This window comes from Pongo pygmaeus, chromosome 6 (assembly GCF_028885625.2).
Source record: "Pongo pygmaeus isolate AG05252 chromosome 6, NHGRI_mPonPyg2-v2.0_pri, whole genome shotgun sequence".
Classification (NCBI taxonomy): Eukaryota; Metazoa; Chordata; class Mammalia; order Primates; family Hominidae; genus Pongo; species Pongo pygmaeus.
This window is the reverse complement of record NC_072379.2, coordinates 106922739-106937675: the sequence shown is the minus strand read 5'-3', so window position 1 is coordinate 106937675 and position 14937 is coordinate 106922739. Positions and strand designations below refer to the sequence as shown.

General features: G+C 40.6%; 1 protein-coding gene across 30 annotated transcripts in view; it reads left to right on the top strand.

Moving 5' to 3' along the window:
- The window catches only part of NRCAM (neuronal cell adhesion molecule), a 314317-nt gene that overhangs the window by 113075 nt on the left and 186305 nt on the right, over window positions 1–14937 (top strand). The gene's annotated exons all lie outside the window — the stretch shown is intronic.

The window sequence follows — 14937 nt, the reverse complement described above, 5'->3', positions numbered from 1 at the left end:
AGATGATTGGCTGTTTCTTTACCTCCTATTTTTGCCTAATTAGCATTTTAGTGAGCTCTCTTTACTACCTGATTGGTCGGATGTGAGGTAAGTTGCAAGCCCCGTGTTTAAAGGTGGATGCTGTCACCTTCCCAGCTAGGCTTAGGGATTCTTAGTCGGCCTAGGAAATCCAGCTAGTCCTGTCTCTCAGTACCCCCTCTCAACAGGAAAACCCAAATGCTGTTGGGGAGGTTGGCAGATGACCGCTCTAACTGCTTCCTGCTGAATTGGGGCATAGTAGGGGTGGTGCAGTTGAGATTTCCTTAGGAGGGGTGCCTTCCGTGTCATTAACATTAGAGCATGGGCTAGCAGGCCGGTCCAGGGGTCCGTGGTAGATCTTAGTCATGGACTGCCTCTGGGGATCCATTTGAAGAATGATTTGTAGTTTTACAGCTTTGATTCTGGAAGAGACAAACTTAACAAGGAGGTTAAAGATACAGGCATTGAAATGTATAGTGTGTAGTGTAGGGGATTATTTCTTTGGCAAACTTTACAGGCCCTGACTATATCTGCTTGATAGTTTTGAAAAGGCCTGGTCTAGTAAATAATGATTTGGCCATCTAATGGGTGTTATCAATGCCTAAGTGAAAGGTTTGATGAAGGGTTTTAAGTAATTTCCATTGGTTAGCTGCAGGCAAAAGTATTTTTCCTTCTTTGGTGGCTAGCCATCCTGAGGGGAGGAAACTATGTCCTCATGAGGTTCCCCATTCTATTTCTTCTTTTGAGTATTGGGGCTTGGTTTCCCAGAGGGGATTACCGCATACTAGGGGTCCTTCTATAAGCATTTCTAATAGAGGGTCCTGCCTTGCAGCTCTTTTTGCTTCAATATCCGCTTGGCAGTTCCCTTCTATTTCCCTTTCCTTTCCTTTTTGATGACCCCAGCAGTGTAAGACTGCCACCTCTTTAGGTTTCTGTACAGCCAATAATAATTTCCTAATGGCTTCCTGATGTTTGGTAGGTGTTCCCTCGGAAGTTAGGAATTCTCTTTCTCTCCATATTGCTGCATGGGCATGGAGGACTAGGTAAGCATACTTGGAGTCTGTATATATATTTACCCTTTTTCCTTCTCCTAATTCTAGTGCCCGAGTGAGGGCTATTAGTTCTGCCAGCTGAGCACTAGTTCCTGGAGTGAGGGGATTACTTTCAAGTATTCCATTATCACTGACAACTGCATACCCCGCTTTTTGAAGCCCTTTTTCTACAAAGGAACTTCCATCAGTATACATGTTGAGGTCGGGATCAGTCAAGGGAACCTTTTAGAGGTTCCCTTGAGTGGCGTAGGTTTGAGCAATTACTTGTTGACAGTTATATTCTATCTTTTCTTCATTGTCTAGAAGGAGTGTGGCTGGGTTAAGAGTTGCACAAGTGCGCAGTCGCAGCACTGGCCCTTCAAGTAGTAGAGCCTGATATTTAAGTAAACAGTTGTCTGACAGCCACAAGTCTCCTTTAGCAGTGAGTATGCCATTCACATCATGAGATTTCCACACAGTAAGATCTCTTTCCTGTATTATTTTAATTGCTTTAGATACTAAGACTGCTGCTGCCGCCACTACCTGTAAACAATGAGGCCAACCCTTTGCCACTATATCAGTTTCCTTACTCAGGTATGCCACGGGTTGCAAGCTTGTCCCTCGGACCTGTGTAAGGACTCCTAGAGCTATTTCTGTTTTTTTCTGTGACTTATAAAGGAAAGTCTTGCCCTGTTGACAAGCTTAACACTGGGGCTTGGGTTAGGGCCTTCTTTAGGGCCTGGAAAGCCGCTTCTGCTTCAGGTGTCCATCTTACTAAATGGGTATTGGCGTTCTGAGTTTCCTAAATTAGTGTATATAATGGCCTGGCTATTTTGCCATACCTGGGAATCCATATTCGGCAGAAGCCTGTTATGCCAAGGAACACTCTTAGTTGCTTTAGGGTTTTGGGATGAGGATAAGCCAGTATGGGCTGGATACGTTCCTCACTGAGGGCCCTGGTGCCTTTGGATAATTTTAGCCCTAAGTATTTAGCCTGCTGTGAGCAGAGCTGAGCCTTTGGTTTGGAAACCTTGTAGCCACAGGTGGCAAGGAAATTTAAGAGTGCTCAGGTGGCTTGATGGCACAAGGTTTCTGAACGGGCAGCTGAAAGTAAATCATCCATGTACCAAAGGACAAGAGTGTCCAGGTATGAGAACTGGCTCAAGTCTTGGGCTAATGTCTGGCCAAATAGATGGGGACTATCCCTGAACCCTTGGGGTAAAACAGTCCAGGTGAGTTGAGACGTTGGGTTCGAAGGATCTTCAAAGGCAAAAAAGAATTGAGAGTCAGGATGTACAGGGATGCAGAAAAAGGCATCCTTAAGGTCCAGGATTATAAACCACTCTGCTTCCTATGGTATTTGGGAAAGCAGAGTATAAGGGTTAGGTACAGCTGGGTATAGAGGGACAACGGCCTCATTGATAATCCTGAGATCTTGCACTAACCTCCACTATCCATTGGGTTTCTGTACTCCTAAAATTGGAGTATCGGAGGGACTACTGAATGGTTTTACTAAGCCTTGGGCTTTTAGGTCCTTAATAATTTTTTTGAGTCTTTGTTGGGCCTCGGGTCTAAGGGGGTACTGCCTTTGGTAGGGAAAGGAGGCAGAATCCTTTAGTTTAACTTGAACAGGACGGACATTTTTTGCTCATCCATATTGTCCTTCTGTTGCCCAGACTTCAGGATTAATTCCTTCCTCAAGCAAGGGACAACAAACGGTTTTTCCTTCTCCTATGTTCAGATGTATAATGGCCCCTGCTTTTGCTAGAATGTCTCTCCCTAACAAGGGAGTGGGGCTTTCAGGCATAATTAGAAAGGCATGTGAAAAGAGTAAAGTTCCCCAGTCACATCTTAGTGGCTAGGAGAAGTATCAAGTGACTGGCTGTCGTAGGACCCCTTGGATAGTGACAGATGTGGAAGACAGTTGTCCGGGACAGGAGAGTAAGACTGAGAAGGCCGCGCCGGTGTCCAGGAGACAGTTAACCTCCTGGCTCTAAATGGTCAAGCATACCCAGGGCTCTGTGAGGGTGATGGCATGGGCTGGTGCTTGCCCCGGGCACCCTCAGTCCTGCTGCCGGATCATCTGGTTAGTGGCTTCTGACTCAGAGGACCTTCATCCCCTGGGGCAGTGGGCCTTCCAGTGATTCCCTTGACATAAGGGGCATGGACGAGGGGCGGCTTATTTCTATTTGGACAATCTTTTTAAAGTGTCCTTGTAGACCGCACTGGAAGCAAGCCCTATTAGGCGTTCGATTTGCCTAGCCTTTCTGTGTTCCAGAGCCTCCAAAGTCTGCTTGCCTGAGGGCCATGACTAAAGTGGTAGCCTTTTTTTAATCTCGTTTGTCCTGTTCTGCCTGCTCCTTATCTCTGTTATGAAAAACCAAGGTTGCCAAGTTCAATAGGGTTTCTAAGTTTTTGAAGTTTTTTCTGATGTCTATAGCTGACTGAGTAATAAACTTATCCTTTAAGATTAGTTAGCCTTCAATAGAGTCAGGTGACAGAGAGGTATGCTTTCTCAATGCCTCCCTTAGTCTCTCCAGAAAGGCGGTAGGATCTTCTTCCTGCCCCTGTGTTATAGTGGACATCATTGAATAATTCATAGGCTTCTTCCTAGTTTTCCTTAGTCCTTGTAGCATGCAAGTTAGCAAATGTCTGCGGCACCAATCTCTGTGTTCTGATTCTGTGTCCCAGTGAGGGTCTACACTGGGAACTGCCTGCTGGCCTGTGGGGAATCATTCTCTTTCCTCTGTTGTCATCCTGTCATTGACCTGACTGAGATACCAGAGATCGCCAAACTCTCGGGCTGCAGTTATGGTAGCACTTCTCTCATTTGGGGTTAGTGTCTGATTTAGCAGTAACATTATATCTCTCCATGTCAGATCAAAGGATTGTCCTAACCCTTGTAAAACATCAATATAGCCATCAGGGTTATCTGAGAATTTACCTAGGTCTGTTTTAATTTGCTTCAAGTCTGAGAGAGAAAAAGGTACATGCACTCTGGCTGGGCCCAATTCTCCTCCTCCCACTGCTTGGAGGGGGCATAAATGGGGAATATTGGCCATCTTTGGTTCATTGTTTACACCTTTGTCTATCTCCTTTTGGACTATTTGGGTTGAAGGGGGGTCCTTATTAGTTGGAGAAGGAGACAGGGAGATGCCGGGGTAGGGAGGTAGACTCTGAGAGCTTCTTGTAGGGCATAAATCACACTTTTTACATAATTGCGAGTTGTCTCTTAATGAAAAGAAAGTTTGCACGTATGGCACTTCACTCCATTTGCCTTCTTTTCTACAAAAGAGGTCTAGCTGTAAGATGGAGTTATAATTTATACTTCCCTCAGGAGGCCAGGTTTCTCCCCCTTGAAGAGGATATCGTGGCCAGGAGGTAATGCAGAAGAATATAAGTCGTTTCTTTCTTAGAGTCTGAGGGTCAAATTGGTCCCAGTTGTCCAGAATACATCTTAGGGGTGTTTTTGCCTTGAGGGGGAACATTTCCCATCTGAAAAAAGAGCATAGGGATGCCAGCACCCCTAGTCATTTTCCGATGAGCATTAGTCCTAGAGCGTCCTCTATGGTCCTAATGCTTATTCCCTTCCAGAGTGCGTCACCACCCATGGACCTCTGCTTATCGGATTAGTTACGCCACCAATGTAGCAGTCCTGCACCTGTTTTCCCGCCTTTCTTGACCCAAAGAAAGGGGTTCGGACTGCTGGATTCTAGTGGTCCTTTACCAGCATGCCCAACATTGCCTTTGTGCTCAGGGATGAGTCCTAGAGCTAGGCTGGATTCCTGAGTATTTCATAACAACCCAGCTGCCCCATCAAGATGCATTCCCATAAACAGTTCTTATGTAAATTCGTTTCACAGAGGGTGTAGGTAACCTTTTGAGTCAGGATTGAGATAATCTTTTTGATTCTATATGTACTTTAAGGCTTGGCTGAGTGCAAACAGCTCGCACGTTTGAGGAGACCAATTATTAGGCAATTTTTCTAACTCTGCTTCCACAAGAGTCTCCCTATCAATTGCTGAATACCCATTGTGATTTTTTTCCTCAATCACCTGGGAGGAACCATCTATCATCCTGTACTGAAGGGAGTTCCTCCTAGGTATGGTCGGACCTTTGTATGGTAATGAAGATTTAAATCTCCTGTTAGGAAATCTTCTGGGTTAAGGGAATTATCAGTGATTAGTGTTAAATTACCTTTTTCTAACAAAATAACCCCATACTTTAAGATTTTTGAGTTAGTAAGCTACCTTTTTGCTTTTTTGACTTAGAATAATTCTGAACTGGTGAGGTGTGCTCACAATGAGGTTTCCTCTAAAAGTTACTTTTCTACTTTATTCTGTTAGTAAAGCAGTTGCCGCTACAGATTGAATGCATATGGGCCATCTGCGGGTTACTGGGTTAAGGATTTTTGATAGGAAAGCTATGCGTTGTCAGTGGTCTCAGTGTTTTCAGGCTACACCCTTATTTACACTGACAACAAGGTAGTATTGGAGTGTTACAGGGTCATGGAGAAGACCTTCAATTATCAATTATAGGTTTTTAAATTTACCCTGGCTTTTAAAGGAATGGGGCACACTTTTTTTTCTACTCTTTCTATCTTTTTCTTTCTCTCTTTGACTCCCTCTTTGTCTCTCTGCCTCTTTCTCCTCTCTCTCTCTCTCTCTCTCCTCTCTGTCTCTCTCTCTGTCTCTCCCTCTCTCTGTGTCTCACTCTGTCTCTCTCTCTCTCTTTCCTCTCTTAGCCATTTACAAACTTGGGGCCCTGGCAAGGGTGGTGGGGAATGGGTCCCACATAACTGCCCATGTTGAGAACTCTATACCTAAATCGGTAGGGACATCAGGGACAAGACTCCCTGGGTTTAGAGCCTAGATGCGTAAGGATGCAGTGTAGAGCTTCCTTATATCCCTTTGGAGATGCAACTTGCTAGAGGAAATGAAAGTCTGAACCATTAGTACCTAGGAGGCAGGGATCAGAGGAAGTAGATTCAGAGGTAAGGAGAATTTTAGGGCTACACTTTTAAGAAAGTCGTGGTTGGGACCCAGGAGGTATGGGTCAGAAGGAAAGGTAGGGGCGCATGCATGGGCGACTTGAGTAGAGACTTCTGGCTGTGCCATGATCTCAAAGGGCTACTGCTAGGAGTTAGGGACTACAGCTTTCTGCCTGTAGTCGGCCCTTGGCTTCCCCAGGAAAATTGAAAGTGGAAGCTGGCTCCAGGCAGACCAATGTTCTCAACCCAGAAGGGTTGGGGGTTGTTAGAAAGCCCTTCCCCAGATAGCCTCACACCTGAGTCTTAAGTCCGGCGGCCACGCTAATCGTTTTTAACCGGCCGACAGGTGCCCAGTATTTTCCTCCAATTCCAAGGAAGGATAGGACAGAATAGCAAGTGAAAGTGGTCCAATATTACTCACCGCTTTGGAGGTTGCTTCGTGGTCGCTAAATGTTACTGGGTTGCAGGGAGGTCCTTGCTCCTAGAGCTCCCAAGATGGTGGCGGGCAGCTTCCAAGATGGTGGCAGGCTGCTTCCCAGATGGTGGTAGGCTGCTTCCCAGATGGTGGCAAGCCTCGTGTTCTCTGACCTAGGGTTCTTGGCCTCACGGATTCCAAGGAATGGAGTCTTGGGCAATGCGATGAGTGTTATAGCTCTATTAGAAGCCATGGGTCATGGAAGAGAACTGTGGAACCCAGTGACTAGTGTTCAGCTCGATTAGGATGAACCCGGGCACTTAGCCGTGCAGGAACAATGGCAAGCCTTTAGCCTGATTGGGAGTGGCAGTGGGCCCCTCACTGGATCAGGAGCACAACAGACACCCTGCCGGATCCAGAGGGATGGAAGTCAGCGGTGGGTCTGCAATGGCGGCAAACAGCAGTGGTGGATGGCGAGCGAAAGCTCAGCTCGAGCCGTAACAAACATGGACCAGAAGAGTGTGCAGTTGCAAGATTTAATAGAGTGAAAACAGAGGTCCTATACAAAGGGAGGGGACCCAACGAGGGTAGCCATGGTGTTTTTTTTTTTTTTTTTGAGATGAAGTCTCATTTTGTCACCCAGGCTGGAGTGCAGTGGCACAGTCTCAGCTCACTGCAGCCTTTGCCTCCCAGGTTCAAGCGATTCTCCCACCTTACCTACCTGAGTAGCTGGGATTACAGGTGTGGGTCCCCAGCCCGGCTAATTTTTGTGTTTTTAGTAGAGATGGGGTTTCACCATGTTGTCCAGGCTGGTCTTGAATTCCTGGCCTCAAGCAATTCATCCTCCTCAGCCTCCTAAAGTGCTGGGATTACAGGCATAAGCCACCATGCCAGGCTGTGTTAACCAGTTTTTCACTATAATGCAAAATACATTTATTTTTACTATTATTTGCTCTTATCAGTGACTTATTGGAAGAACTCTTCTTAATAATTTTCTATCTTATCTAGTTATCTCAATTAAAATTATCTTTTAATTCAAAAAGGAATCTATTTAACTGTAGTTATTTACTTGTAATTATTTATTGTTATTACTTAAGAGATATGAAAGTTACATTTTACCTAAAAATAATTTTTACATTCAGTTCTTTACGTGAATTTTACAATGTGTGTGGAAAATTTTTGAAATGTGTGAGGATGATGAGAGAGCTTAGGTTTAGTAGATCTCTATAGAATTAGATTGGGTTTCCTCAGATAAAATCTTTTAGAACATTTTAAAGTTTCTAGTGAACCCTAGAAGAATCTGGAAAACTATATTCTTGGCTGGCACAATACTGAGGGTAGTGAAAAAAAATCAGGAGAACCTTTTAACGTTTAACATACTCGTAATCAATACCCATGATTTTAAAAAATTCAACATATAATGTTGTTTGAAAGGCAAGTCATTTTAGCTGTTAATTCCTACAGATAATTTTAAATCAGCTAATCTCTCTGGTTTTCATTCTTTTAAAACATTTCTGTGCTTTTTATCATTTTATTTTTGTAAACACTGCATCCATTCTTCTGGGTGCATACAAATGGATGCAAACATACCGAATAACAGAAGCTTTATCACAAAAAGCATCAAATTGGATTAGACAGCCGGGAAAGGGCACTGGACTGGTAGAAGAAGCTTAAGGTCCTGTCCTGGATTTGCCTGCCTCAGTTATGTAAATGAGTTGGATGGTATTAGACAACCTCTTAAATATGAGTAATTATAGAAAATAAAGTCAGCAAAATCCTGAATTAGAAGAAAGGTCACTTGAATGAAGCGGGGTCATGGACAACTAACAATTTATATAGACCAGAATAAGATGGGGCTCTGGGCCTCCATTTATGTGTAAGGTCATTTCAAACCAAATAGTTAGGAGAGAGGCATTTTCAGCAGTAGTGTCTTGATTTAAAGATAGGTAATTGAAAATATTCTTTTGTTCTTTATGTTAATCCTCATCAATGGTATTGCTTCCTACTGACTGTGGAAAATATAAATAGAGGGGAAAAAATAATTAATCAACAGTGGGAAGCAGTAGATAGTTAATAGAGTGATGGATCTGTCCTATGTGTGAGCTAGAATCTCTCCCAGGAATGTAATTTGAGATATGAGAGGACACTGTTCAGTTTACAGCAACAGTAAGATTTCTGTGGTTCAGCTGGAGGAAAAATACATCTGAAAGCCAATAAAAAGCATTTTTCACTTCGGTACCCTGGAATTAGCTCTAAGGACATATGTCTTTGGGGACTTCTGTGTGAGATTAGCAGGTAGGCATTTTCTGCATCTAAGGAATAGAAGAGAGATCAAAATAGTTGAATCTGAGAGCTCCCAAGCATTCTTCAAATTACTCTCCCTTACTTGGCAGCCAGCCAGCCGGCCACTTGTCTTTGCAGTGAAAACTGAAGAAAAAAAAAAAAAAAAAAAAAAAAAGCAGGTGGGACAGATCCACAGGACATGAACCAGCCAGGTGAGAAATCGGAAGGGAAGTTTCCACTCTCTTATCTTCTGTTTATTTTTTATTTTGTGAGGAAAAATATAAGGAATCTCTTATGTGTTCTGTAAAGGGAAATACATCAGTGGCAGAAGCATTTATTGCTTTAGTAAGCCTATGCTTATGATTTATGTGGCATGGTCAACATGAGATTTAATACAAATTCTTATGTGACAATATCTGTGGTTTAAAAGAGAGTGCACTAACACTAACATATACTAACAAATTCCAGATCCATAATTTTCTTGCTCTGTGGCTTGAAGCAAGTTACTTCTCTGACCTTCAGTGTCCTCTTCTGTAAAATGGCAACAGTAGTTGGAAATATATCAGTGTTATTATAAAGATTGTTAATTAATGGATGTAAATATGCCTAAAACAGTGATAGAATGGTTCAATAAATGCTACCTTTTATTACATAACCCAGTCTTAATATAATATAAAGAGCAAAATGGTCAACATTTCCTATTTCCTAATTTGTCTCTTTAGTTCTCATTTCTCATCTTGTATAAAATATTAGATATATCAGGGCATACCATTTTATTATTGCTTGACTACTAGATACTATTTTATTTCTATTTCTAAATAATCTGAAGAAATCAAGTGGGGAGGGTGATGTTTGGTAGCCTGTTCCCTCCTTGGTGTGTCTGGTTACTCACAGGCACACACTGTCCAGTGGGCCATGCCCCCATGTTGGCTTTCTCATCTCAGGAAGGACTGTGATCTGATGGCCATGTTCCTCAGCTAAATGGTCATGGGGCAAATGGACTTGGATCTTGTTGTTGAAGAAAGAGAGGGATTTGGACAGAGGGAGAGGAGTGAGGAACACATTCCAAGAACAGTGTCTGCAAACAGAGAAAACAGGTGGAATGGGCCTGGTGTGTTAGGGATAGGTACCATAGACCTGTTTAGCTGGAACAGCCTAAGTCTCATGGAAGATCAATTTGGAGTCATAGGTAGGGGATGGATTGTAAAGGATTTTGAATAAGAGACCAAGGATTTTATTCTATAGGCAATGGAAATCTAACCTGTGGGTAATAGATGCTAATTGGTGTTTGGGAAGATTATCATGTCTTACATCTATTGAACTGTTTGAAATATTTAACGTAATTTCCAGTTCTGCAGCATGTAAAGGTGATCACATACACTTCTGGTTGTGCTAAAAATAACAATGCAACCATTTAAAAAATAATGTGGAATGGCACATCCATAAACATGTTTCTACTTCTGTTTTTTAAGGAAAATGTTCAAAAATTCTTGATGTTGTGATAAAAATTATAGCACAGCATTTCAGTGGAATGTTGTGTGTTAACTTGAAATTATAATTCTGAATATTATTAGCAATATGAAAAATATTTATGACATAATGTTGACTTCAAAAATTAAAAATTTAAGATTGCAGCTTTGTTGAAATTACGGACACACACACACAGACACACACATTCAAACAAGAACTGTAAGGAAAGCCTGATACAATAGAGATGGGGATTTTGTGAAGAATGTTATTATTTCCCATAGTGTTGCCTAAGGAAAAGAAAGATGAGTGACTAGTAGGATGAATTGTAGCAGAAGGAGTAAAGTCAGTTAAAAGAGTTGTATTGATCTTTTAGGAACTCTTAACCTGGGTTGTTGAACTTTCTATTGTATGAACAATAGGTGTTTAGGGGTTTCTGAATTTTTTGGGTTAGGGTTCCACATCTTCTAACAGATTCTAACCTAGTGCTCAGACTATTAAAAAATATATCAGAGTGCCTGGTTTTTAACATGTCCCCAAAACATCATTGTTAACAACTGTAATAAAAGATAATTTGTTAAATTTTTTTCTAGGAATACGTGATAGACTTTACAGTTTAGAAAATATTTGAAAATATCTGATTAAAAAGATCTCTTCCAGCTAGGGTGATTTTGGTGAGTTTTGTTAAAATAGAATTATCAAGCCTTCTTCTATTTTATTTTTACAAATGAATTCCTTCTGCATTATTCAAATATGGTGCTAGATGTCAGCAGTGAAGTTATTTAAAAAATAAACTTACATGTAGTATATTCTTATATAGAGATATTCTGGAGAGAATATTCCAGAAAGGGCACGCATGTGTGTGCGTGTGTGTTTAAATATATGATGAGAAAGAGGTAGGAAAAATTACCTCAGTACTTGAACACACTTCAGTAATGTGTGGTTGTTTCGGAGATTATTGCTATAGCAACGGAAACTTCCAGAAAATGGTAGTAAGCCTTGTTTTACAACTAGTGATATAAATGGAAATTATTTGCTCTGGGAACACTGGTTGTATTTCTGTTAAGTGATTTGGACATTACTTGAGCTCGGCAGTCCCAGGGAAGTAGTTAGGTTGAATCATATAAAATTGCTGATATTTGACCTTTTTTGATCTACAAAACAGCAATTGCATAGATTTGATCCTTTTATGTTTTACAACCTCCTTTTTTTCTCTTTTTATTTCTATCTCTTGTTACATCCTTCCAAATTTCAGTTATGATAACATTGTCTATTCTGTTCTTTGAATTGTCTGATACATTTTCATGTATACAAAGATAATTCTCACTAAGATGACTTTAAAAGCAATGCAATTAGACATGTTTTGAATAAGATGTGTGTTGTATTGACACAACCCATGTCTACCTTGTCTTGATATGTACATTAGTAGCCATAAAGAAGCTCTATATAAAGTGTTGTAAATATATAGTGTATGATAAATTCTGGTTAGTTTTAGTATTCTTCTTAAAGGCATCCAGCGTTTGACTACTTTCATTCACAGGGATTCTTTTTTTAAGGAATCATTGTTAGTTGTCACAATACCACAGTTCTTTTGTAAAAGCAGTGTTTTGGAAAACCCATATGTATTCTAAACAAGGAGGGACATGAGTGGTAAGGAGATGGTGATTGAAAGGAAGAGAAGGAGTGAGCCGAGAATTAATGAATGTTAGATGACTGTCTTCACAAAAAAGCAAATTTCAGTCTTGGTGTTTTGATAGTGCCCAGATTCAGAAAGTAACCCACTCTCTACTATTCTCTTGAAATATTGAAAAATATACCAGTTTGCATCAAGAACATTTTTTCAGTCATTCCCCTTAACTAAGCATCATGATGCCTTTCTAGAACTTTGGCATTTTGCCTATCAGTAAATTATGAAAAAGCAATAGGATGTCAGTCTGCTGTGCCATCAGATTGTCTGTGGGGTTCCTGGGTCTCTGTACAGTATTTACAGAAACAGATGACTCCTGTGACACTTTCATCAAATGATGTGACACTTAACTTGTCTCTATGCAGATCTGCAGTGTTGAGAAACACACTCTTTGATGCCTGGTGAGCTTCTTGGTATAGCATAGCATTTCAGGAGAGAGGAAAGAAACACTTGGTTAATTCACTTTTCCCACCTAGTTTATGGGCTACTTTAACAAAAACTTTACGTCATGTTCAGCCAGCTAATTGATATTCTTTTTACTTCATGTAGAAGAATTTTAAAAGAAAAGCATCCATCATTTCTGTGCTAGGAGAACCTATAAAGACATTGCAGAAAAAAACTGGCAATGAATGTGAACTTAGGCCATTATAAAGGCCTGCTAAATAATGTCAAAAATAAAGATCATGAAGGTAAATGAGTAGCTCCAAGTAGAACTCTTGCATTCTGGATGAAGTCCTGAAAGAATCTTCTACTCATCTTTTCATTCATAGATGTTGTCTGTTTTATTTCTATTTATTTAAAAGAAATACATAGCATCTGCTATATGCCAGGCACTGATGTAAGTAACTTATGAATATTAATTCATTTAATCCTCATAATAGCCTTCCGAAGAAGGTACTATATTATCCTGATTTTACATATAAGGAAACTGAGGCACAAGGGCAAATATACCACACATGCATTATGGTGTTTAGAACTATAACATTTGCATAGTAAGTACTTTATTAAAAGCTGAAAATTTCTGATTATATCTATTTTTTTTTTAAGTTTAGAGACAGGGTCTCACTCTGTTGCCCAGGATGGAGTACAGTGGTGCAGTCACAGTTCACTGCAGCCTTGACCTTTTGGGCTCAAGGGATCCTCCTACCTCAGCATCCCAAGTAACTGGGACTATTACAGGTGTGCACCACTACACCCAGCTAATTTTCTTTTTTATGTAGAGACGAGGTCTCACTATGTTGCCCAGGCTGGTCTTGGACCCCTGGGCTCAAGCAATCTTTCTGCCTCAGCCTCCCAAAGTATTGGGATTGTAGGCACGAGCCATTATGCCCAGCCTGTATCTACTTTAATCAAAATTTTGATATATATATATTTACGTTTAAATGAAAAAATATTTCTGTAAAAAAGTACATCTAATATTTTTGTGTGCTTAAAATAGATACTAAGTTATATTATATAGAAAATTAGTTATGTTCCTGTAATGGATAGGTCTGGACAATCTGAGAGATTGAGGGAAACAGAAAGCTGCGTGTACATTTTGGTGCCACGAATCGCCTCCCCTGGCCCCTAAAATGGAACTACCTCTTTCAGAGTGTGTTAAACTAGATGATGAAATATAATAACCTGATGAGCTTAAAATGAGATACCCCAAATTACATTTTGGAAGACAGAGCTGCTTTTGAGAAAGGAGTAATCACTGTCAGGTCAAGACAAAGAATTAGTTCAAAGGGCCCCCTTCTGCATGGCCATCCCAGCAGTCCTGTTTTGGTGGGACAGTACCCATTCTTGTCATAAAATGACAGATTCAATGATAGATTGTGAGGAGCCTGTTAAACCCAGTACCTCTATTTACCAAAAATTATTTTAGTAGCCCAGTGAGTAACTACTGCCGCAAAGTAACAGGCACAGTGGGAGCCAGAGTGAGAAATGGGCCTGCAGAAACATTTCGTGTTTAATGGGTCTGGGGCTGTAGTGAAGTAGTGTGCTGAAATAATTCTCATTAGGCTCGGTCAGCCAAGCTGCTTAATCAAGACTCGTCTCTCCTCCATTGAGCCCTTACTGTTCAGAGCACAATCACAGTTTAAAGCACCATTTTAAGTAGTCCTTCCACTGTTCTTGAAAATGCAACCTTTTTTCAAGTTGGTGTGTGAGCCTTTTTTATACCTGTGGGAATAGCTAACTAGGAAAAGAAAAGGTTATGTTAACATATTAATAGGAAAACATGGGCAAATTCTTCTTTCCAATGGAAATGCATATTTAAATTTTATAAATGCACTTGAAAGAAATGATTGGAAAATACCAAAAGGAGTAACATATAAATCATAGTGTCTAACCTGGTTTCTGTAATCAGTCCTGTGTGTTGTATCAATGACTAGGCAGCTGATTATTTTCTGTTTTCTATCAGCTGGTACCACTAGTAACACATATACATAGCAGTAGATATATAATCAAGAGGAGATAAGTTTAAAGGCTTTCCTCCCTACTTCTTTTGTCTTTTGAAAGAATGAAAATAAATCAGAAAATGATTTCCACTTTTCAAGTTTTTATTAGCATAAGTCAAAGCTCATTGGGACATATTAAGCAGAGAAATGGATGTGCAGAGATAGGAGCCAGTCAAGATTCTCTGATGTCTCTACTTGGTTGGGTTTCAGAGGTCATGGGATTACAGTCATTGTTGATCTCTCTGACAATATGCTTTGAAGGAGATTAGGTTACATGTTGATTGTGCTTTTGTGAAGAAGGACATTATTCTAAGCAGGTCTTTAAGAAATGCTGAAAAGAGCTTCAAAGAAATATATTCACCCATTGTTCATGTAACAGTCACTGTAATAAATGCAGAACAGTTTTTCAGGTTTGGAAGTGAATAACCATAATTGAAAATACAGTAAATGGAAACTTTCAAAACTTGAATCATAGCTGGTGAATGACTTATAAACCTGCTTCTCTTGAAGTTTTTCCAGAGAACCTGAAAGCTTGAAAAGCAATCCTTAGAAGTTTAAGCAAAATAAATGGTTAAGGATTTGTGGCGGCCTCAGCAATGAGGTCC